Source organism: Oncorhynchus tshawytscha, linkage group LG24 (genome assembly GCF_018296145.1).
Source record: "Oncorhynchus tshawytscha isolate Ot180627B linkage group LG24, Otsh_v2.0, whole genome shotgun sequence".
NCBI classification, from domain to species: domain Eukaryota; kingdom Metazoa; phylum Chordata; class Actinopteri; order Salmoniformes; family Salmonidae; genus Oncorhynchus; species Oncorhynchus tshawytscha.
The window spans coordinates 16221295-16245280 of NC_056452.1; the positions used below are offsets into that span (position 1 = coordinate 16221295).

At 41.9% G+C, this 23986-nt stretch overlaps 1 protein-coding gene across 2 annotated transcripts in view; it reads left to right on the forward strand.

Moving 5' to 3' along the window:
- Positions 1–18796: 18796 nt before the first annotated feature.
- Positions 18797–23986, forward strand: part of LOC112223551 (thyroid hormone receptor alpha) — a 162563-nt gene continuing 157373 nt past the window's right edge. For both annotated transcript variants that reach the window (XM_024386627.2, XM_024386628.2), the window contains exon 1: positions 18797–19146. The gene's annotated coding sequence lies outside the window, so the exon portion shown is untranslated. The remainder of the gene's footprint in view (positions 19147–23986) is intronic.

The window sequence follows — 23986 nt, forward strand, 5'->3', positions numbered from 1 at the left end:
AGACCTCAACCCCAGCCTCACCTCTTGCCTGCTCACCAACGGTCGTCAATGGGGAGAACAGAATTAGGTAGGTTGCGAAAGTATTCACCCCCTTGACATTTATCCTATTTTGTTGCCCTACAACCTCAAATTAAAATTGATTTTTGAGGGCTTTGTATCATTTGATTTGCCTAACATGCCTACCACTTTGAAGATGCAAAATATTTTTTATTGTGAAACAAACAAGAAATAAGACAAAAAAACAGAAAACTTGAGCGTGTATAACTATTCACCCCTCCAAAGTCAATACTTTGTAGAGCCACCTTTTGCAGCAATTACAGCTGCAAGTCTCTTGGGGTATGTCTCTATAAGCTTGGCACGTCTAGCCACTGGGATTTTTGCCCATTCTTCAAGGCAAAACAGCTCCAGCTCCTTCAAGTTGGATGTGTTCTGCTGGTGTACAGCAATCTTTAAGTCATACCACAGATTCTCAATTGGATTGAGGTCTGGGTTTTGACTAGGCTATTCCAAGACATTTAAATGTTTCCCCTTAAACCACTCGAGTGTTACTTCAGCAGTATGCTTAGGATCATTGTCCTGCTGGAAGGTGAACCTCCATCCCAGTCTCAAATCTCTTTTAACTCTTATTGCACTTGTAGGTTGCTATGGATAAGAGTGTCTGCTAACTGACTCAAATGTGATGTTTAAAATCTTCACCTTTAATAATATACATTATACAAGAGAAAAGAGTGATGGTGTGTACATCAACCTGAAGAAGACATGGGAGAATCAGGTTTCCCTCAAGAATTTCCCTGTATTTAGCGCCATCCATCATTCCTTCAATTCTGACCAGTTTCCCAGTCGCTGCCGATGAAAAACATCCCCACAGTATGATGCTGCCAACACCATGCTTCATTGTGGGGGTGGTGTTCTCTGGGTGATGGAGGTGTTGGGTTTGGATCAGGCATAGAGCTTTCCTTGATGGCCAAAAAGCAACATTTTTGTCTCATCTGACCAGAGTAACTTCCTCCATATGTTTGGGGAGTCTCCCACATGCCTTTTGGGGAACACCAAAAGTGTTTGCTTATTTCTTTCTTTAAGAAATGGCTTTTTTTCTGACCACTCTTCAGTAAAACCCACATTTTTGAAGGTTGGCATTTATTGTCATGAATCTTGGCCTGGAGACAGCCACAAAGTAATAAAACACTAACCCTAACCTTAAAGTAAGACCAAAAATCTAATTTTTGTTTTCTATCATTCTTACAATATAGACAATTTCTACTTTTCAGTTGGCCCATCTAGCAGAAATCACTCAGTTCTGCCTCCAGGGCAAGATTCATGACAATAAACGTCAACCTGCGATATTTGTATGCAAATGCTGTCAAAACTAGAATGAAATTAACTTCGGAGAGAATATTTATTGTGATAACATTTGATGTATACACAAAGTCAAATATAGGTTGCCTATGAATAATACATCTCCCTTTATAAAAAAAATTATGCACTCTCATCTGTTGTTTTACAATGTCACCTTGTCATTTCCACACTCCATGAGTGTTTGTGTGAAGAGCTATGGAAATGCAGGAGGTGAGAATATGTCCCAGCCACTGCGTAATACCACGTAAATAGCCTCACACGGAAGGCTGAGGGTTGCATGTTGTGGACGTGTTAGGTCAGTAACAACCGAAAGTTGTTGGTTCGTAATCCCATAGCCAATTAGGTGAAAAATCTGTTAATGTGCCCTTGAACAAGGCACTTATCCCTAATCGGTCATGTAAGTTATTCTGGATAAGAACGTCTGTCTAACACATAATGTCAAAATGTATATATACCAACCAGGTTCAGAATTGTTTACACTTTATGATACAACCCCCATTGAATTGTAAAGTCATGAGTGAGCGGCAGCCATTTTATTAGCGACAGTAATCAATTGCTTTAGTCTTATGATTAAACCAGTCAATTTCTTTTTACAGAAATTGCCCTTTTGAGGTAGTCTTGCTTTAGTAACATAAAAAGAAGACACCATTTTTGATGCTTGTGATTAGCACCTTGTCTTGCCTTGTCTTTGAGGGCCTAATGAAAATGTGCCTTCTGTGTCGCCCAAATCATGTGATGCAGCAGGCTAATGCAGAGACACTAAACTCAGCCCTTAATAAGGGCCATAAAATGTGCAAATGAATGTGACACCCGGCAGCTGGAATATGCTAATGCTTCGTTTGAAGGAGCAGATAGTTAAATGAAGTGTGTGTTTGAAAGCTTATGGTGAGTGCAAGACTGTGAAAATATCTGGAGTAGTCATGGGGCATTGAATTACCTGCTCTCGAATCTGGAGTGGTGACTGTTCAGGGATGGCTGTCATTCAGTATTCAGTATGTCAATCGGGATGCATTCAGGATGTCCAGGCTTCTCATTGCTGTTCCCTTGTACTCTGTTACATTTTCATTGACCATGATGATTGTGTCTTCTGCACACGTAACATACACACCAGAAATAAACACATCTTAGGTTTGGTTGAGATCTGGTGGAAATAGCAATGATGCTTCAACAATAACCAACTCTCAAGTAATGATGGCTAGTAATACTCTTGGAAAGTGGAGACATCAAACTGCAACAGTATAAACAGAATTGGATTTGTCCGTTTTCGAGACAGCCTTCATTTGCTAGTAAAGAGTGAAGCACCGCTAACTAATGGTAAACAAGTGAATTGTTTCACCACACCGTGTGATAACATGCGTCTTGGTGAGAGGTGTAGGAGTCAGGCGCAGGAGAGAGCAGGGATGTCTGAGAAGCGTGTTTAATAATATAGTCCAGCAATACAAAAACGGCACAGACCAAAACCCCAAAACTACGCTCTCGAATAATCAGAAACTCGTGCAAACGCACGGAGGAACAAATACAGTTCCGACACTTTACATACACGTGCGTAATAGCGAAAAAACAACAAACATCAAATACAATCGAGCGCAATGCACACAAGTCTAATCCTGCACGAATTACGGCAGGTAACAGGTGCCCTATATACCCACAGAAATCAAAGCAACTGAAACCAGGTGTGAAAAGGAACACAGACAAAACAACCAGAAAAAGAAAAAGGGATTGGCAACGGCTAGTAGCCGAGCGCCGAGCGCCGCCCGAACAGGGAGAGGAGTTACCTTCGGTAGAAGTCGTGACACACCGTTAGCTAAGATGGTTAGTTAGCTAGCTAAGGTTGTTTACAGATAGTTAGCAACCACACCTACCAATCTTTTTCAAGCTACCATAGTGCTGTCTCCAAAAAGTACGCAGTGTCTGTGACGCACCATCAATGGGTATTAATTTAGAGAGGTAACAATTCACCGATACGCATCGGTTCCAGGTTAAAATGTTTAAGATATGAGTGCATCTGTCAGCAGGAACCCAAACCATTCAAATTGTAGCAGCGAATCGGCCAGCAAATCTACTCAAAAGTAAAGAATCGCCGGTTCACACTTTTTTTTGGTTGCTCAAATTACTTTCTTTCTACCTTCCAAAAATACCTCTCATCTTTTGTGACAACTGCGTCCTCTCAAACTAAGCATGTAATTAGGTTGGCAGTCATTGATCTACAAGTTATTTTGCATGCCGAACAAACCCAGGCAATATTAATAACATAGTCAAATTGCGGGCTGAACGCAGCTTTGCATGCTGACTAACGAGAGGTAGGCCTATTCCTCATCTGTCACATCTGTGTTTCACCTTCAGCATCCAAATGTTTGTAAAATGACTTGCACAATATTAGGCCATTAGTTGAGTGACAACCCATGTAATTTGCTAGGTTATTTTGATCAAATGTGGCTATTGAAAATGGTGTTTTACCTGCATAAAAGTAGCCTAAACTACCATCAGAGACAACTCTCATCTGGCTATAGGTAGACTACATTCTGATTGGGGATTACATTAGATTTGATTTGGATTTTTCAAGTTCACCATCAGCAATAGTTTTGATAGTTTTGCTTTAAACAATTAGTATCAGGTATCAAGGTAAGACCCAGATGTAGACCGTGTTGAAGTATCAATGTTTATTATAGCAACAGGGGGAAAGATACAGGACGGCAGGCAGGCTCAGGGTCAGGCCAGGCAGAGGTCGGTAATCCAGAGGTGGAGCAAAGGTACAGGACGGCAAGCAGGCTCAGGGTCAGGCCAGGCAGTGGTCGGTAATCCAGAGGTGGGGCAAAGGTACAGGACGGCAAGCAGGCTCAAGGTCAGGAGCAGACAGAGTGGTCAGGCGGGTGGGTACAGTGTCAGGACAGGCAAGGGTCAAAAATGAGGAGGATGAGAAACGAGAGACTGGGGAAAAACAGGAGCTGACACAAAAACGCTGGTTGGCTTGACAAACAAGACGAACTGGCAACAGACAAACAAAAACACAGGTATAAATACAAAAGGGATAATGGGGAAGATGGGCGACACTTGCGGGGTGGAGACAATCACAAAGACAGGTGAAACAGAGCAGGGTGTGACAACTAGGCTATATAGTCATTTTTAGATATAAACTGAAATGTCCCTTTTTCAGGACCCTGTCTTTCAAAGATAATTCGCAAAAATCCAAATAACTTCACAGATCTTCACTGTAAAGGGTTTAAACACTGTTTCCCATGCTTGCTCAATGCACCATAAACAATTAATCAACATGCACCTGTGGAACGGTCGTTAAAACACTAACAGCTTACAGATGGTAGACAATTAAGGTTACAGTTTTGAAAACTTAGGACACTAAAGAAGCCTTTCTACTGACTCTGAAAAACACCAAAAGAAAGATGCCCAGGGTCCCTGCTCATCTGCGTGAATGTGCCTTAGGCATGCTGCAAGGAGGCTTGAGGACTACAGATGTGGCCAGGGCAATAAATTGCCATTTCTGTACTGTGAGACGCCTAAGACAGCGGGCGCTACAGGGAGATAGGACAGACAGCTGATCATCCTCGCAGTGGCCGACCACGTGTAACAACACCTGCACAGGATCGGTACATCCGAACATCACACCTGCGGGACAGGTACAGGATGTCAACAATAACTGCCCAGTTACACCAGGAATGCAAATTCCTCCATCAGTGCTCAGAATGTCCGCAATAGGCTGAGAGAGGCTGGACTGAGGGCTTGCAGGCCTGTTGTAAGGCAGGTCCTCACTAGACATCACCGGCAACAACGTCGCCTATGGGCACAAACCTACCATCGCTGGACCAGACAGGACTGGCAAAAAGTGATGGTCGGATTCGTGTTTATCGTCGAAGGAATGAGCGTTACACCGAGGCCTGTACTCTGGAGCGGGATCGATTTGGAGGTGGAGGGTCCATCATGGTCTGTGGCGGTGTGTCACAGCATCATCGGACTGAGCTTGTTGTCATTGCAGGCAATCTCAACGCTGTGCGTTACAGGGAAGCCATTCTCCTCCCTCATGTGGTACCCTTCCTGCAGGCTCATCCTGACATGACCCTCTAGCATGACAATGCCACCAGCCATACTGCTCGTTCTGTCCGTGATTTCCTGCAAGACAGGAATGTCAGTGTTCTGCCATTTCCAGCGAAGAGCCCGGATCGCAATCCCATTGAGCACGTCTGGGACCTGTTGGATCGGAGGGTGAGGGCTAGGGAAACGGGCCATTCCCCCCAGAAATGTCCGGGAACTTGCAGGTGCCTTGGTGGAAGAGTGGGGTAACATCTCACAGCAAGAACTGGCAAATCTGGTGTAGTTCATGAGGAAGAGATGCACTGCAGTACTTAATGCAGCTGGTGGCCACACCAGATACTGACTGTTACTTTTGATTTTGACTCCCTCCCCCCTTTGTTCAGGGACACATTTTTCAATTTCTGTTAGTCACATGTCTGTTTATGCTTCAGTTTATGCCTCAGTTGTTGAATCTTGTTATTTTCATACATATATTTACACAAGTTTGCTGAAAATAAAAGCAGTTGACAGTAAGAGGACGTTTCTTTTTTTGCTGAGCTTACATAGTTAGTTAATAGTTTTATAATGAGGACAGCAATCATTTTTGCTACCTGCACTGCATGGTCCAAGCAGGAGAAGAAGAGAAGCTCACCCCTAGTCAAAACTTCCAAACGGTCTAAACCATTTGAAAATTAGATGGGGGTGAAATCCAAAGTTGTGCTATATACAGTTGAAGTCGAACATTTACATACCCTTAGGTTGGACTCGTTTTAAAACTCGTTTTTCAACCACTCCACACATTTCTTAACAAACTATAGTTTTGGCAAGTCGGTAAGGACATCTACTTTGTGCATGACACAAGTCATTTTTCCAACAATTGTTTACAGACAGATTATTTCACTTATAATTCACTGTATCACAATGCCAGTGGGTCAGAAGTTTACATACACTCAGTTGACTGTGCCTTTAAACAGCTTGGAAAATTCCAGAAAATTATGTCATGGCTTTAGAAGCTTGTGATAGGCTAATTGACATCATTTGAGTCAATTGGAGGTGCACCTGTGGATGTATTTCAAGGCCTACCTTTAATCTCAGTGCCTCTTTGCTTGACATCATGGGCCAATCAAAAGAAATCAGCCAAGACCTCAGAAAAAAATGTGTAAACCTCCACAAGTCTGGTTCATCCTTGGGAGCAATTTCCAAACGCCTGAAGGTACCACGTTCATCTGTACAAACAGTAGTACGCAAGTATAAACACCATGGGACCACGCAGCAATCATACCGCTCAGGAAGGAGACGCGTTCTGTCCCCTAGAGATGAACGTATTTTGGAGTGAAAAGTGCAAATCAATCCCAGAACAACAGCAAAGGACCTTGTGAAGATGCTAGAAGAAACAGGTACAAAAGTATCTGTATTCACAGTAAAACGAGTCCTATATCGACATAACCTGAAAGGCCGCTCAGCATGGAAGAAGCCACTGCTGCAAAACCACAATAAAAAGCCAGACTACGGTTTGCAACTGCACATGGGGACAAAGATCATACTTTTTGGAGAAACGTCCTCTGGTCTGATGAAACAAACATAGAACTGTTTGGTCATAATGGCCATCGTTATGTTTGGAGGAAAAAGGTGGAGGCTTGCAAGCCGAAGAACACCATCCCAACTGTGAAGCACGGGGGTGGCAGCATCATGGTGTGGGGGTGCTTTGCTGCAGGAGGGACTGGTGCATTTCACAAAATAGATGGCATCATGAGGTAGGAAAATTATGTAGCTATATTGAAGCAACATCTCAAGACATCAGTCAGGAAGTTAAAGCTTGGTTGCAAATGGGTCTTCCAAATGGACAATGACCCCAAGCATATTTCCAAAGTTGTGGCAAAATGGCTTAAGGACAACAAAGTCAAGTTATTGGAGTGGACATCACAAAGACCTGATCTCAATCCTATAGAAAATTTGTGGACAGAACTGTAAAACGTGTGCGAGCAAGGAGGCCTACAAACCTGACTTAGTTACACCAGCTCTGTCAGGAGGAATGGGCCAAAATTCACCCAACTTATTGTGGGAAGCTTGTGGAAGGCTACCCGAAACGTTTGATCTAAGTTAAACACTTTAAAGGCAATGCTACCAAATACTAATTGATTGTATTTAAGCTGCTGACTCACTGGGGATGTGATTCAATAAATTTAAGCTTAAATAAATCATTCTCTCTGCTATTATTCTGACATTTCACATTCTTAAAATAAAGTGGTGATCCTAACTGACCTAAAACAGGGAATTTTTGCTGGGATTAAATGTCAGGAATTGTGGAAAAACTGAGTTTAAATGTATTTGACTAAAGTGTATGTAAACTTTCGACTTCCACTGTATACAGTATTAGTTGGCTATGTCAGCTAATTAAAATAAATAAATATTGCATTACTAGCTCTAACACTTTTATTCTGCAAAAGTACTAATTAATTAGTGGGTGTTGGTGATTTCATATCAAAAGAGTGTGTGTGTGTGGGGAGGTTGGACATTACCCCCCCTAACTGATAGTGGGGTGGTAGATGCCCAGTTTCTCTTACTGCTCAGCTCAGGTGCCTACATACACCATAGGTATACTGTATAAACTCAGCAAAAACAAGAATTGTCCCTTTTTCAGAAAGACGTTAAATTTGCTGAAAATAAACACAATTTTTTACGTATTTTACACGCACGCGCGCACACACACACACACACGTCAGCTCAGACAGATCCAGTTCAGAGAGGCCCAGCTCATGAACTCCATCAGCGTCAGATGCCAGAGATGTGACGCTGGGTTGAGAACAGATTCTCTCATCAGATTATGCCGGAGAGAAAGGGGATTTAGGGGGATTTACCAAGTATTAACCGGACAGTGGGTCGAGCACAGCCATTCTCGTATTACCAGGAGGACATGAGAGATAATTTGGGCGCCATTAAGGATTAGGATTTAAAGACATTGGGAGAATTACAATGAGATTTCCTCCATTCCTCGCCTCCTCTCCTCTGCCCTCTCCTTGCCACCTTTTGAAAAAGGTCAAAGTTAATCAAAGAGAGGTGGCAAGGAAACAAATGTGCTTGTTTGAAATAAGACTCTCCTTCTCCACTAGCGCATCATCAGGCAAATTATGTTAACAGAGGGGGTATGTGTATGAAAACAAATGTATCTTCTTGTGCATTGTATAAATGAAAGAATTAGAAGCATGTTGTTTTTAATAAATGTGTGCATGCTTTTCTCAACAAGCTGCTTCTAAGGGGTGGGGTGGACTTCAAACTCTTCTGCGGTAGAATATTATTATATATATATATTATAATATATTCTCTGTCGGATGAGGCAATCGAGGATTGGAGCAAACTCCTCCATTCGCCTATTAACAAATTGACACTCTCCTTCATACGGCGACTACTTAATGGTTTCTGGGTCACGGAGGAGAGGAGGACGGAGGAGCCAAAGAGAGGACAGGCATTTTGACCAATTGAGAATCTCCCATTGTGTCCTCTTCTGAAGAGTAATGACTTCCTCGAAACATCTGCTTGTCTCATAGAGTCAGGAGATTTTATGATTTTGCTTGGGACTGACTGTGTGAAAGAAACTTTTCGGTAATGGGGTTAATGGGTTTAGCAGAGCCATGTAATAGTGCTTGGGGGGGGGGGGAAATATCAATCTTTGCTCATTACAGCTAGCAACATGTCTATGTGTTATTAGTTACACCGTAAGTGCCTTAACCCATAATGCCTGCCTTCATTCACCGATTTCCTTCCTTTCGAGAGCCAGGTACCCATTAGTTTCTAGTTGCAACATAGGTTCCCATGGCGACCTGGGTAATACAAGTCAAAGGTAATACTGAGAATGCCTCATAAATATTCCTTCGAAAGCTGAGGCTGATGTCGTGTCTTCAACATGGCACATCACATGTTTGTTTAACCATTAGAATTAGAATACAGCCCCCATAGAGTTGTACATAGAATTCAGTCCTCAGTGAGTGTTTTTCAGCTACACACCGGCTGGGCCTGGTAAGCAGTATGTAAGTGACTCAGTTAAACATGACTGTCGAACCCGCAGGGTTTTCATGCATGTGTAAGCATGAAAAAAGCGATTAATTATCCAATCAAACTTGATTTATTTAGCACATTTCAGATATGGATGCTTAAATAAAAAAATAAAAACGCAATGCAGGAAAGTGAACAAAAACAATAACAAGACCATAAGCCAACAATATACAACAGCCATATGAGTTACTTACGAAACTGCAAAATCAGCATTAACAAATTTGAGTCCTAAAGCATACTCTTACATATGTACAGTAGGCTCTTAATCGGATTTCTCTGTTACAGAACTTTCCTGCATTGTAGGAAATTCAAATCTTGTAGTGTATTTAAGGTTTGAAAAGGCTTCTGAAGTTTGTAAGTTCCACTTAGGAATTTCAGACATGATTTCCCCTTATGAAAAATGTATCAGCCCCTACAAAAATGTCCATGAATTATAATCCATATAATAATTCACATTACTCTAGCTGCAGGATTATTTTCCTGCTGTAGCAAACTGGCTCTAATTAAGATCCTACATCTGTATGCCTCATTTGAAGAACCAAGTAGAACAAATGTAGCATAATTTGGTGTGAAATCTCTCATCAACATCACCCTTTAGGTATTGTCTTAGCACAGAGACTATTCACAGTTTAACCTGTTGGAGGTTTTCCTAGTCATGACAAGTTTATCGGTTGCCATGACAATGAATGGGGCTTCCATGTCAACAAGGGCACGTGATATACTGTGTACCAGCAGCAACTTGGGTTCATCTGCCTTCTTAATTAACATTGGATTAGCCCCTCGTGTTCATACTGTGACAGAATGAAAACCCACAGGGGAATATCATTTCTCAGGCTACAGCTTGGATCAGTTTTTGTGGTTGCACGGTTCTCAGTGGCCACAGACATCTTGGCTACATATTGCTTTACACTTCACACCCTCTCTGCCTTGGCTTGTCACCACTCACTTAAACCACACACTAAAAACAGCATCTTATAGAAAGGGTCTTTCATTTTGTGAAACTATTGCCTGCGCTGTGTTACAGCTGCTTTTACAGTGTATCATTATCACATTAGTGTTTAATTTGGAGGGTCTGTGTTGCCCCAGAGGAAAACATGCTAACTTAAATCAGGGGGGAAATTCATCATGAGGCAGATTACGCGCTGGCGCCGTTTAGGGAGTGGACAGCTGTAGACGACCCAATCCATTATTCTGAGCAGAGCAGACAAACCTCTGTAATATCAGCCCCTAATATGCATTTACTACATGAACTCTCATTTGTTAGCATTCCTCTCTGAGAGTACAAAGGGAGAATAGTACATTGTAAAGGCTAATTTGTTGCCGTATAAGCTACCCTCGTTTGAACCACAAATGCGCACTCACACGCACGCATACGCACAGCAATACACACACACACACACACACACACGCACATGGATTATTGTGGATACATGCGCGTAAGCCTTACGCGCACACACACACACCCACAGAAAAGCTAAGGTGGCTGAGGACATCTACGGTGCCTCCAGAAAGTATTCACACCCCTTGACTTACTCCACATTTTGTTGTGTTACAGCCTGAATTCAATATATATTTTTGTCTCTCACCCATCTACACACAATAGACAATAATGAGAAAGTGAAAACATAATTTTAGAAATAAATATTCACACCACTGAGTCAACACATGTTAGAATCACCTGTGGCAGGGATTACAGCTGTGGCTCTTTCTGGGTAAGTCTCTAAGAGCTTTGCACACCTGGATTGTACAATATTTGCACATTATTCTTGTTAAAAAATGTCAAACTCAAGTTGGTTGTTGATCATCGCTAGACAGCCATTTTCATGTCTTGCCATAGATTTTCAAGCCGATTTACGTCAAAACTGTAACTAGGTCACTCAGGAACATTCAATGTTGTCTTGGTAAGCAACTCCAGTGTACAGTATATTTGACCTTGTGTTTTAGGTTAAATCACATAAGCGCGTCATCTGTCCTCGGTTGCAACACTCACTACCGAGTTCCAAACGGCCTCTGGAAGCAACGTCAGCACAAGAACTGTTTGTCGGGAGCTTCATGAAATGGGTTTCCATGCCCAAGCAGCCACACACATGCCTAAGATCACCATGCGCAATGCCAAGTGTTGGCTGGAGTGGTGTAAAGCCTGGCACCATTGGACTCTGGAGCAGTGGAAACGCCTTCTCTGGAGTGATGAATTATGCTTCACCATCTGGCACCCCGACGGACAAATCTGGGTTTGGCGGACGCCAGGAGAACGCTACCTGCCCGAATGTATAGGACTAACTGTAAAGTTTGGTCGATAAGGAATAATGGTCTGGGGTTGTTTTTCATGGTTCGGGCTAGGCCCTTTAGTTTCAGTGAAGGGAAATCTTAATGATACAGCATACAATGACATTCTAGACGATTCTGTGCTTCCAACTTTGTGGCAAAAGTTTGGAGAAGGACTTTCCTGTTTCAGCATGACAATGCCCCCGTGCACAAAGCGAGGTCCATGCAGAAATGGTTTGTCGAGATCGGTGTAGAAGAACCTGACCGTACTGCATCAAAAACCCCATCAAACACCTTTGGGATGAATTGGAACGCCGACTGCGAGCCAGGCCTAATCGCCCAACATCAGTGCCCGACCTCACTAATGCTCTTGTGGCTGAATGGAATCAGGTCCCCGAGCAATGTTCCAACATCTAGTGGAAAACCTTCCCAGAAGAGTGGAGGCTGTTATAGCAGCAAAGAGAGGAACCACTCCATATTAATGTCCATGATTTTGGAATGAGATATTCGATGAGCAGGTGTCCACATACTTTTGGTAGAAATAGTTTACCTGTCAATTCATATACACAACAAGTAGGTCACATGGGGGAGAGGCGTTGTGCCGTGAGGTGTTGCTTTATTTGTTTTTTTAAACCAAGTTTGCTGTTCACTAAGGTGGAAGGGAGTTCTATGCACTCATGGCTTTGTATAATACTATACATTTCCTTGAATTGGTTCTGGACCTGGGGACTGTGAAAAGCCCATGCTCAAAGGTATATTCAATGTCTGTTTTTTGTGTTTGTTTTTTTTACCCATCTACCAATAGGTGCCCGTCTTTGTGATGTGGTTGAATCTGGGTTTGAAATTCACTGTTCGACTGAGGGACCTTACAGATAGTTGTATGTGTGGGGTACATAAAAAATCATATTAAACACTATTATTGCACACAGTGAGTCCATGCAACTTCTTATGTGACTTGTTAAGACCATGTTTACTCCTGAACTTATTTAGGCTTGCCCTAACAAAGGGCTTGAATACTTATGGACTCAAGACTTTCCAGCTTTTCATTTTGTATTAATTTGTAATTCATTCTAAAAACATAATTCCACTTTGACATCATTGCCAGTGACACAAATCTCAAATGAATCCATTTGAAATTCAGGCTGTAACACAACAAAATGGTCTTTCTTCACTCAATTTGTTGCAATTTCCACTTCCTCAATAGGGTTTCCCAAAGAAAATGTCACAAACACTGGCCACTGCAGGACCTCTCTTAAACCATACAATCCCAATCTCCCCCAAAATCTACATGGTCACAGAAAGAAGAGAAAGGAAAGATGTGGAAATTTGAGACACATTTGGCAGGGCACCTTATGTATGATATACAGTATATTTCTTGGTAAATATACAGTTACATTTCTATACAGTTATATTTCTATATTTCACAGATCACTGCAAAGACAGGTATATGTTTAAGTGTTACGAATTCGGAGCTACTGGACAACGAACAACATCCTCTTTGCTAAGCATCCCCTGCAAGATCAGCTCATTCATTTCAGGGAATTGAACAAAATCTGCATTGAAAACAATGAACCATTCTCCAACCTATGCATGGTGAGTTATGTTGATTGAGGTCCTGAATTAAAGTGAGTGTCGATTGATTGATTGATTGAGGCCAAATTCTTTCTGTCTATTATTGAGAAAGGGTGAATCCTCAGTGAGAATCTTAGCCTAATTAACCCTTTGGCTTTCACCTGAGGAGGACACTCATTGACCTGGAAGCAGTTGTAATTACTAAAAAGCCTTTCTAAATGATGAATAACAATGGCTCATATTACGCATCAACATAAATAGTGGGCTAACCTCCCTCCTCCTGCCTACACTTGGGTAAGAGAGCAGTCCCATGAATATTTACAAAAGTAAATTAGCACAATCAATCTAATGTAATGATGTTGATTTAGAACTCTGATGTACTGTATGTAAAGGCTGATAGGAACAAAATTCCTGAAATCCATTTTACATTGATATTTTAGTCATTTAGCAGAAGCTCTTATTCTAGCGACTTACAGTAGTGACTGCATACATTTTTTCTTTCCATCCATTGGCATATGTAAATCATTGTGGACCATTAAGCAAAAATGTTCCCAGTGACTAGCCTATCAGTGATCCGAGGAACTGGCGCTCTGCGTGATACAATCAACATGACAGGAACCCGAGGGGTTAACATGGTTCACCACAAAATATGCAGTGGTGGAAAAAGTACTAAATTGCCATACTTGAGTAAAAGTAAAGGTACCTTAATAGAAAATAACTTAAGTCATGATTAAAAGTCTAAAAGTATCTGGTTTTAAATGTACTTTAGTACAGTGGGTGAAAAAGTACTAAATTGTCATACTTGATTAAAAGTTCAAGTAAATGCTATACATCAAAATCCTTACATTAACCAAACAGACGGCACAATTTCTTGTGTTTAAAAAAAAATGGACAGCCAGGGGCACACTCCAACACTCAGGGACCATTTACAAACGCAGTATTTGTGTTAAGTGAGTCCACCAGATCAGAGGCAGTAGGATGAAATTGCGTTATATTGACAGCTGTGTGAATTTGACCATTTTGCTATCCTGCCTAAGCATTAGAAATGTAACAAGTACTTGTGGATGTCAGGGAAAATGGAGACGAGTAAAAAGCACATTATTTTCTTTAGGATTGTAGTAGAGTAAAAGTAGAGGTTGCCAAAAATACAAATAGTATAGTAAAGTATAGATACCCCAAAAAATGTAAGTGGTACTTCAAAGTATTTTTACTTAGTTACTTTACACCACTGCAAATATGCTTGAACACGTTTGATCAAGGTTCAGTGCACATAACCTGAAATTGAGTGTTGTTTAAGGACAGTAAAGTAACAATTAAAAGCAATAGGACAATAACAGATAAGAAGGTAATGGTTTGAACTGAGACATGTTTTTTCTCCCCACTGCATCTATGTCAAGGGGCTTTGTGTGTGTGTGTGTGTGTGTGTCTGTGTGTGGATGTGCGCGTGCATGTGTGCGTGTGTGTGTGTGTGCGCGTGTGTGCGTGCGTGCGTGCGTGTGACATAATTAAAAATAATCTAAAAGTGCACATTTGTAATTGGATTATAGGAATTGAAAGCTGACTGTGAGTGTGTGCACTGTACGTTCGTGCGCACGTGAGTGTTTTGGATTCCTTTTAAGAGGGGTTTTACTATCCCATTCATTTATTGGATTAGAGTTTACAAGCTGTAGACTTGTCATTAAGGTCAAGTATTTACATAGCGCTTGTCACGGTTAACACAAATCACATTTTATTGGTTGCATATGTAACGGATGTGAAATGGCTAGCTAGTTAGCGGTGGTGCGCGCTAATAGCGTTTCAACCGGTGACATCACTTGCTCTGAGACCTTGAAGTAGTGGTTCCCCTTGCTCTGCAAGGGCCGTGGCTTTTGTGGAGCGATGGGTGACGATGCATCGTGGGTGTCAGTTGTTGATGTGTGCAGAGGGTCCCTGGTTCGAGCCCGGGTATGGGCGAGGGGACGGACTAAAGTTATACTGTTACACATACACATATTTAGCAGATGTTATCGCGGGTGTAGCGAAATGCTTGTGTAGCGTGTGGTTTGATGGCGGGAAGTGGGCATTCCTTTCTTTGCATGTCTCACATGATCCAATTATAGTCTTGACCTACTGTATCCCGCCTAAACCATCATCCCTGGATGATTTGGGAGGATGGCTTCAAATGGTAATATTCCAGTAGTCTCTTGTTACTGTTAGATCGAGTAGCTGGTCAGCGTGCACATTTAAAATTGGTTCTGGGTGCCAAGATTTGGTATTCTAGTGATGTTTCTATATCTTTGGCACTTTCTTTTCTTGTTTGTTGTGCAAACGTGGAAATCAGTTCTCTGCAGATGAGCGTGAAATGATCAACCCCATGTTTTGAGAGTTACTGGCAGTTAGCCAAACGTAGACAACCGTAGACCATCTCCAGTAGCTGTCAACCTCTTTGTGACAAAGAAGAGATGAAATTGGAATGCTGATGGTTTCGTTCAATGCTGCCTTTCAACGTGAAAAAGCTGATTGTGGGATCAAACTGGAACAAACCTCCTGTTCCACTGTTGTTGCACACAGCAATCTGTGAGATACATTGGAAGCAATGCCTTTTAGTTTAAAATGCTAAAGGCTGGAGAACATTCGCCATCAAAGGCCCTGTATTCACATACAGTACCGTAGCTTGCTTTGTCAATCCTAGGCAGGGTAGCCTAGTGGTTAAAGGGGGGGGACTAGCAACTGGAGGAGTTGCAAGTTCAAATCCCAGACAAGGTACAAATCTGTCATTCTGCCCCTGAACAGACAGTTAACCAACTGTTCCTAGGCTGTCATTGAAAATAAGAATTTGTTCTTAACTGACTTGCCTATTTAAATAAAGGTAAATAATAGTAATTCCACTCCCTGGTAGTATTCCCACTTTTGCAGATCACATCAAACATGTATCATTCCACAATGAGATATTCAGAGTCCATTTTTTGTTGTAATTCAGTACAAAAAGTATTAAAAGGACCCCACCTGAGGGCAATGCCCGCCCCTATTTCTATATAATTCCTGTTCTAGAGCGGAATTGCTTGTTGAGGTTCCACCTCCGAAGACTGACGCAGGCTACTTATACTGTCTATAAAATTGTATATACGGTACCAGTCAAAAGTTTGGACACACCTACTCATTCCAGGTTTTAAAAAATGTTTACTATTTTCTACACTGTAGAATAACAGTGAAGACATCCAAACGATGAAATAACACATATTGAATCATCTAGTAACTAAAAAAGTGTAACATATTTTATATTTGAGATTCTTCAAAGTAGCCACCCTTTGCCTTGATGAAAACTTTGCACACAGCTGTTTCAAGAAAATTGAATGTTAATCTCTCTACCATAAGCCACCTCCAACTATGTTTTAGAGAATTTGACAATACGTCCAACCGGCCTCACAACCGCAGACCACGTGTATGGCGTTGTAAACAGAGTACCCATTGGTGGCAGTACGATTATGCTATGGGCAGGCATAAGCTACGGACATCCTTAATATAGTAACACATAAAGGTTATGGATGACATTGCGCAGTGGCTGGTGTCAAAATATAAATAACTCAGACTGAAAAGATCTCCAATTGAATATCAAGAGGGATTGAACAACAGTTGGGTGCTCTAGTCAGTGATTGGACTGACTGCTTTGTTTACATGTCATTTGAACACACAATGGAAGCTAAAATAATTACTATTGCCCTTTCGGCACTCTAGTCCTCCACTCTGCCCCTTCAATCCCCTACACACAACGCACACGCACGCACACACACACACACACACACACACACACACACACACACACACACACACACACGCGCACACACACACACACGCACACGCACACACACACACATAAATTTGATCAGACTGTCAGATGAGCCTATGACGGACTAGCTGCTTTGTTCCGGGGGAAAACACTGTTGCTCAGTGTGATCAAAAGGAAATGTGTAGGGTGCTGCCATCAAAGACAGCAACTCCCCATATCAAACCTCCCAGATCCCATCTGCTGTGCATCAGTCAGGCACACACCAAGTTGACAAGGGTTTAGCAACGAAGGATCCATCTTTATTCCCTCACACAGGTGATTTCAATCGATAGTTGATTCCATCCAATGTACATGTCACAAGTGCTAGCATTAAATGTTCTGAAAACATATCATAATACACTTTATAGTATGCTTTTCTCTAAACATATTTGTCTGGAAGATTAGATGATGTGACTGATGTTTGACTGAACCGAGCCAGTAAGCATACATTCTGCTCATCCATGTCCATGCAGCTCTTCGATGAGATGGAAATGGGTGAAATAGACGGAATTTTTCTGAATCATCGTTGATGCCTTGGAAGCATATATCATCATGCCTCATGATGCCTCATGATTTCTCATTTAATGTGTGAGTTCTCTCTAACAGCAGAAATAGCATAATTCTTATATATGAGCTCTTACCACCTAGGAAAGGATCCATATGCTATTGATGGAAATATCTGTCAGTCATGATATAAATCTTAGCGCTCTGTTTAATGGGAAAAAGAGGGGGATTATTTAGGCCGAATGGAAGCAAAAGTCCTCATGTTTTAGCACGTCACCTTAATATAAAGCAATGGACAGTTTTGGAATCATCATCATTTGGGGTCATGGTAAAATACATATTCTGGAAGTTATTAAATCAAATCCTTATATAAGCTAGCCAGTTTGTTGTCTCTAGGCAGTAACATGTGGAGCTCTTCCTACTGATACAATATGACAGAAAATGCAATCCAATCCCATATTGCTCTTGGGTACGACCCAAACTTCTGCTTTGCAGACAGGCTTTCTCACATTATTACTAACAATTTCCCATCTGCTATCTGTAGAGTATTTAACATTGCCCAAGTGTTGAGCCCTGTCTCCAAGTCCTCCCTCAGCGTTCGGTCCAAAATATTGTCAGTCAGATGCGTAGGTTTTCAGGGTCCATACAAAACTGCTGTAGACTATAGAATACCTTCAAGGTGTATCATTATAAGCAGACAATAAGCATGGCATGTGATAAGAATTGTTATATTTTATTAATAGCCTCATATTTTCATCTCATAGGTGTAATTTATTTGAGGGTATTTAATAGTTTGATTGAAAATGGGTTTGTCTTATTGAGAAAAGCTCATGGTCCTCACCTAACCTCATCTCCCATCGGATAAGGCAAGTCAGGTACTTGAGGTCTTTCATTCTTCTTTGTGAAGGGAGGAGCTGGACCTCGGTGAACCTAGCCTATATGAGGACGAGAATAACGCACCACGCCAGACTCAGTGTGAATGCCAGGTGATGCTCAACATCTCCACACTAGGCTACATTCATTCTCATGGTCTCACATTCAAAGCGAATATTGCTACTTTTAAAGACGTTTTTAGAATCAGAGGTAGATGTGTTTGTACTTTACAGTGTTAGTCCTGTAGAGAGTGGTAGTCCTGTAGAGAGCGGTAGATAGCTAGTTTTATTAAATTGTTTTATGCGGGCCCAGAGCATTGCATTGGCCCAGAGCAGTGTGCGCCCCATACTGTACATATGCGGAGGGAGGAGCAATAGTATATCTCTTGATTCCATTTCCCTGTCGTGGCAGCCTACCGAAACGTTACTGGAGCACCTTTTTACACACACCTCATGGGAAATCCCAAATAACGAGCACCTTGTGACTTTGTTTAAGTGCAAATTAGGAACCGCACGAGACGTTTTGACGGCAAGCGGCGCTTTGCAGAGGAATTTTTTAAAATAGAAAAGCCCGGTACTGTGCAGTTGCATACCCTACCACTCCACTTGCGCTTTATACGGAGAGGCTTTGACTTTTTCATCCTCGTTTCAGTCTCAAAACAACCGTATTCCCGTCCAAAACGGTAGAAGAACCTGACGGTGAGTCTCATTGGCACATATTTACTTTCAAACGTGTTCTACCCACCTTGCATGTCGCATTTGTGCGTATTTTTCTGTCCAAGCTAGCCCCAGTAGCTGCATGGTTTGACAGATCAGCAGCGTTATGTAGGCTACAGTATAGCTTCACCTTGGCCTCCTACAGTTTGCGTGCTAAAATATAATTCGCCGCAATTACTGTTGTACTGTTGTAGTGTTTATTTAATTTATTGTCTGATGTAGTTGTCGATGCAGATAGTCCGTGTGCAATGTGTTCACGTAATCAACTGAGGGGCCTAACTTGTATTTATTAATTTATGATACTACACACACACACACATGCACACACGCACGCGTCTGTCTATTATTGTGCAGGTTGTGTGGCTTTGTGTGTAGGAGGTTCAAATATTATTTTAGCAAGTAAGTGTCATATTGTTCAAATCTGGTGCAGGTATGTTTGTAGCACAGTTGTAGCAAATACTTTGGCTTACTGCCAACTTCTAAGGGTTACAGTACAAACTACACATCACATTTGCAATGATACGCAGAATGAAACGGATAATTCTAGGCCTATAGCTCCATGAATATTGATTTCTGACAGTCATAGGGCATACCAACAATATGGGCCTGGGAAATATCATGGAACACATGACAGTTACGCACAGCCATATCATTTAATCTCGTTTGGGAAATTCCTGTGTAATGTCAATAGCTCGGTACAACGTTACTTACTATTCTATTATAATAAATGTGTCTGTTTTCTTAGCGCTGTCATACAGTAATGTCCATTTAAATGTTGCCTGGCTATCCAAACTCTATGCTCTGGCCAAACGCGACACCACGCCCATGGACATTAAAGTTTCTTCTCCTCAATCAGTCAATAGTGTACAACTGCAGCCCGCAATTCGGGGCGCTGCAATTCGGGGCGTTCCTGCATGTGGTCATTCCTGGCTCTGCAGGAATGCCCCCCCCCCCTTGAGCAAATCCATTCTAGACCGTCTGATTAGTCCCAGAAACGGATGGGTTCGGCCAGACCCAGAACACACATGGGTAAAGCAGCGTTTTGAAAATGTGTCATTGACTTTGATACTCTGATTGGTTCGAAATGATCCAATCACTGATGGCTTTGTTTTTGCACACATGGGGACCATTTTTAGTAGCCTAGGGTCCAGGAAAAATGTGGCCTTTTATAAGCGCATTTCATACAATTATACATCATTGTGCAGGACTGGATACTTTTGTAATACGGCACAACTGATGGAAATGACAGGCTACTTTGACACTGACCAACTGAGAATCTGAGATCAATAAAAACAACCTTGTCTTGAATCCATCAATAGCCTGGGCCTAGGTGTGTGTGGAGACACACATATTGTACAATATGACAAGAAAATTATAGTCCTAAAAAAGCTTTTCAGTTTCACTGACTCGCCCAATAATGCACAGCTCGCTATGCACTCGTGCCAAAGCCTACTTCTCTCTTGTTTTACTTAAAACAATGTTCGCTCAATAGGCCTATTTGGAAGTTGATTAAATATTAAGGTAGCTTAAAGCAGACAGATTAGAGTCTTCTCTCTTCAGCAGGAGCCATTTTGCTTTCCAACCACATCTAGGCAATAAAAAATAAAAAGCTATTGATCCTCTGTGGCTAAATTATAGGACTACTCGGGTACAGTAGGCTATTCTGAAAATGTAATTTCTTTCTGAACAGACAGCAGTAATTCTATAACTTTGGCACATGTATTTACATTTATCAGGGGTGCTGCAGCACCTCCAGCAACTTTCCCGCAGCTAAGGAAATTATTAAGTGCTATCAGCCAACCAGGCCGAATATTGATGGTGATGTAAATCAAGTGTTATCAAGTGTTAATCAAATGTTATGCTGCTGTGGCAGTACTGTTGATATTTAAATTAATTAGTTTGTGCGCGCCCGGTCGAGCGCGAGTAGCAATCTCCATTAAGGGCAGACCAATGGACGGGGTGGGGGTGGCGAACTTGACGATGTCACAATGACTTGGGGGCAGTGAGTTCAGAACAACGCCATACAAGTGGTAGGGCAAATATCAGGGATACTGATAGCTGTTTACATTTGGGAGGGAGATATTTCCCAGCTCTATGATAAAACCTAATACATCGAGTCCTTTGACTTTCATCCAGATTTCCACCTACACATGAATCATTACCTAGGTGTTTAAAACTCTGTCTTCTTTGCCTCTGTTGATTAGCCTTGGCCCTTGGCCAAATCAGACATTACACCATAAACATGTTTCTGAAAGCAAATAAACCCCGTGTGGGCTTTGGAAAGTTTCTGTATGCCAAAGATTTCATTTGTGTACAGTAACTCAGCCTCCTACATCTTGGGTTCCGTCACTTTCAGATGGGATGATAAAGGGGTGTCCTGACTGTCTGCGGTCACCAAAGATCCCATGCCACTTATCGTAAAAGTAAGGGTGTTCACCAGGGTGTCCTGGCTAAATTCACAATCTGGCCCTCATACCATCATGGCCACCTAATCATCCCAGGCTTCTATTTGGCTCATTCATCCCCCCCTACTCTCTCCTGTAACTATTCCCCAGGTCGTTGCTGTAAATGAGAATCTAGTTATCACTCAATTTACCTGGTAAAATAAGAGTTAAAGATACAACAACAACAACAAAAATGCACTAATGTGTACAGGTTTACATGGTTTATTATGTGTGTATTAGTGCATACTGTTTATGTTTAGTACGGGGGGTGTATCAGTAACTCCCTAGAAAGGCAGGAACCTAGGAAGAAACCTAGAGAGGAACCAGACTCTGAGGGGTGGCCAGTCCTCTTCTGGCAGTGCCGGATGGAGATTATAACCGTACATGGCCAAGATGTTCAAACGTTAATAGATGACCAGCAGGTCAAATAATAATAATCACAGTGGTTGAAGAAGGTGCAAAAGGTCAGCACCTCAGGAGTAAATGTCAGTTGGCTTTACATAGCCGAGCATTCAGCGGTCGAGACAGCAGGTGCTGTAGAGAGAGAGAGTCGAAAACAGCAGGTCCGGGACAAGGTAGCACGTCCGGTGAACAGGTAAGGGTTCCATAGCTGCAGGCAGAACAGTTGAAGCTGGAGCAGCAGCACGACCAGGTGGACTGGGGACAGCAAGGAGTCATCAGGCCAGGTAGTTCTGAGGCATGGTCCTAGGGCTCAGGTCCTCTGGGAGTGAGAGAGAGAATTAGAGGGAGTGTACCTACATTCAAACAGGACGCTGTATAAGACAAGAGAATTACATCAGATATAACAGACTGACCCTAGCCCCCCGACACATACACTATTGCAGCATAGATACTGGAGGCTGAGACAGGAGGGGTTGGGAGACACTGTGGCCCCGTATGACGATACCCCCGGACAGTGCCAACCAGGCAGGATATAACCCCACCCACTTTGCCAGAGCACAGCCCCACACCACTAGAGGGATATCCGCAAAACACCAACTTACTACCCTGAGACAGGGCTGAGTATAGCTTATGAAGATCTCCCCCATTGCACGAACCTGACTACTTCATGAAGCTGGTTGAGAGAATGCCAAGAGTGTGCAAAGCTTTCATCAAGTCAATGGGTGGCTACTTGGAAGAATCTGAAATATAAAATGTATTTGAATTTTTTTCACACTTTTTTGGTTACTACATGATTCCGTATGTGTTATTTCATAGTGTTGGTGTCTTCACTATTATTCTACAATGTGTAAAATAAAGAAAAACCCTTGAATGAGTAGGTGTGTCCAAACTTTTGACTAGTACTGTATTCACACCCTTGAGTCAATACATGTTAGAATCACTTTTAGCAGTGATTACAGCTGTGAGTCTTTCTGGGTAAGTCTCTAAGAGCTTTCCACACCTGGATTTTACAATATTAGCATATTTTTTTTTATAGCTCTGCCAAGTTAGAAAGCCATTTTCAAGTCTTGCCGTAGATGTTCTAGCTGATTTAAGTCATAACTGTAACTGGGCCACTCTGCAACATTCAATGTCATCTTTGTAAGCAACTCAAGTGTATATTTGGCCTTGTTTATTATTCTGCTGAAAGGTGGATTTGTTTCCGAGTGTCTGTTGGAAAGGATACTAAACCAGGTTTTCCTCTAGGATTTTGCCTGTGCTTAGCTCTATTCTGTTTCTTTTTATCCTAAATATCTCCTTAGTCCTTGCCGATGACAAGCATAGCCATAACATGATGCAGCCACCACCATTCTTGAAAATATGAAGAGTGGTACTCGGTGATGTGCTGGATTATCCCCAAACATAACGCTTTGTATTCGGGACATAGAGTTAATTTCTTTGCACATTTTTATCAGTTTTACTTTAGTGCCTAACTACAAACAGGATGCATGTTTTGGAATAATTTTATTCCATACAGGCTCTCTTCTTTTCACTCTGTCATTTAGGTTAGTATTGTGGAGTAACTACAATGTTTTCTCCTCTCACAGCCATTCAACTCTGTAACTGTTTTAAAGACACCGGATCGGATGGTGAAATCCCTCAGCGGTTTCCTTCCTCTCTGTCAACAGTATCTTTGTAGTGACTGGATGTATTGATACACTTGCATTGATATTTTAGTCATTTAGCAGACACTTTTATCCAGAGTGGCTTACAGTAGTGAGTGCATACAGTTTTTGTACTGGTCCCCCATGGGAATCGAACCCACAACCCTGGTGTTGCAAGCTCCTTGCTCTACCAACTGAGCCACACCATCCAAATTGTAATTACTAACTTCACCATGCTCAAAGGGATATTCAATTTATTTTTTTACCCATCTCCCAATAGGTGCCCTTCTTTTCGAGTCATTGGAAAACCTCCCTGGTCTTTGTGGTAGAATC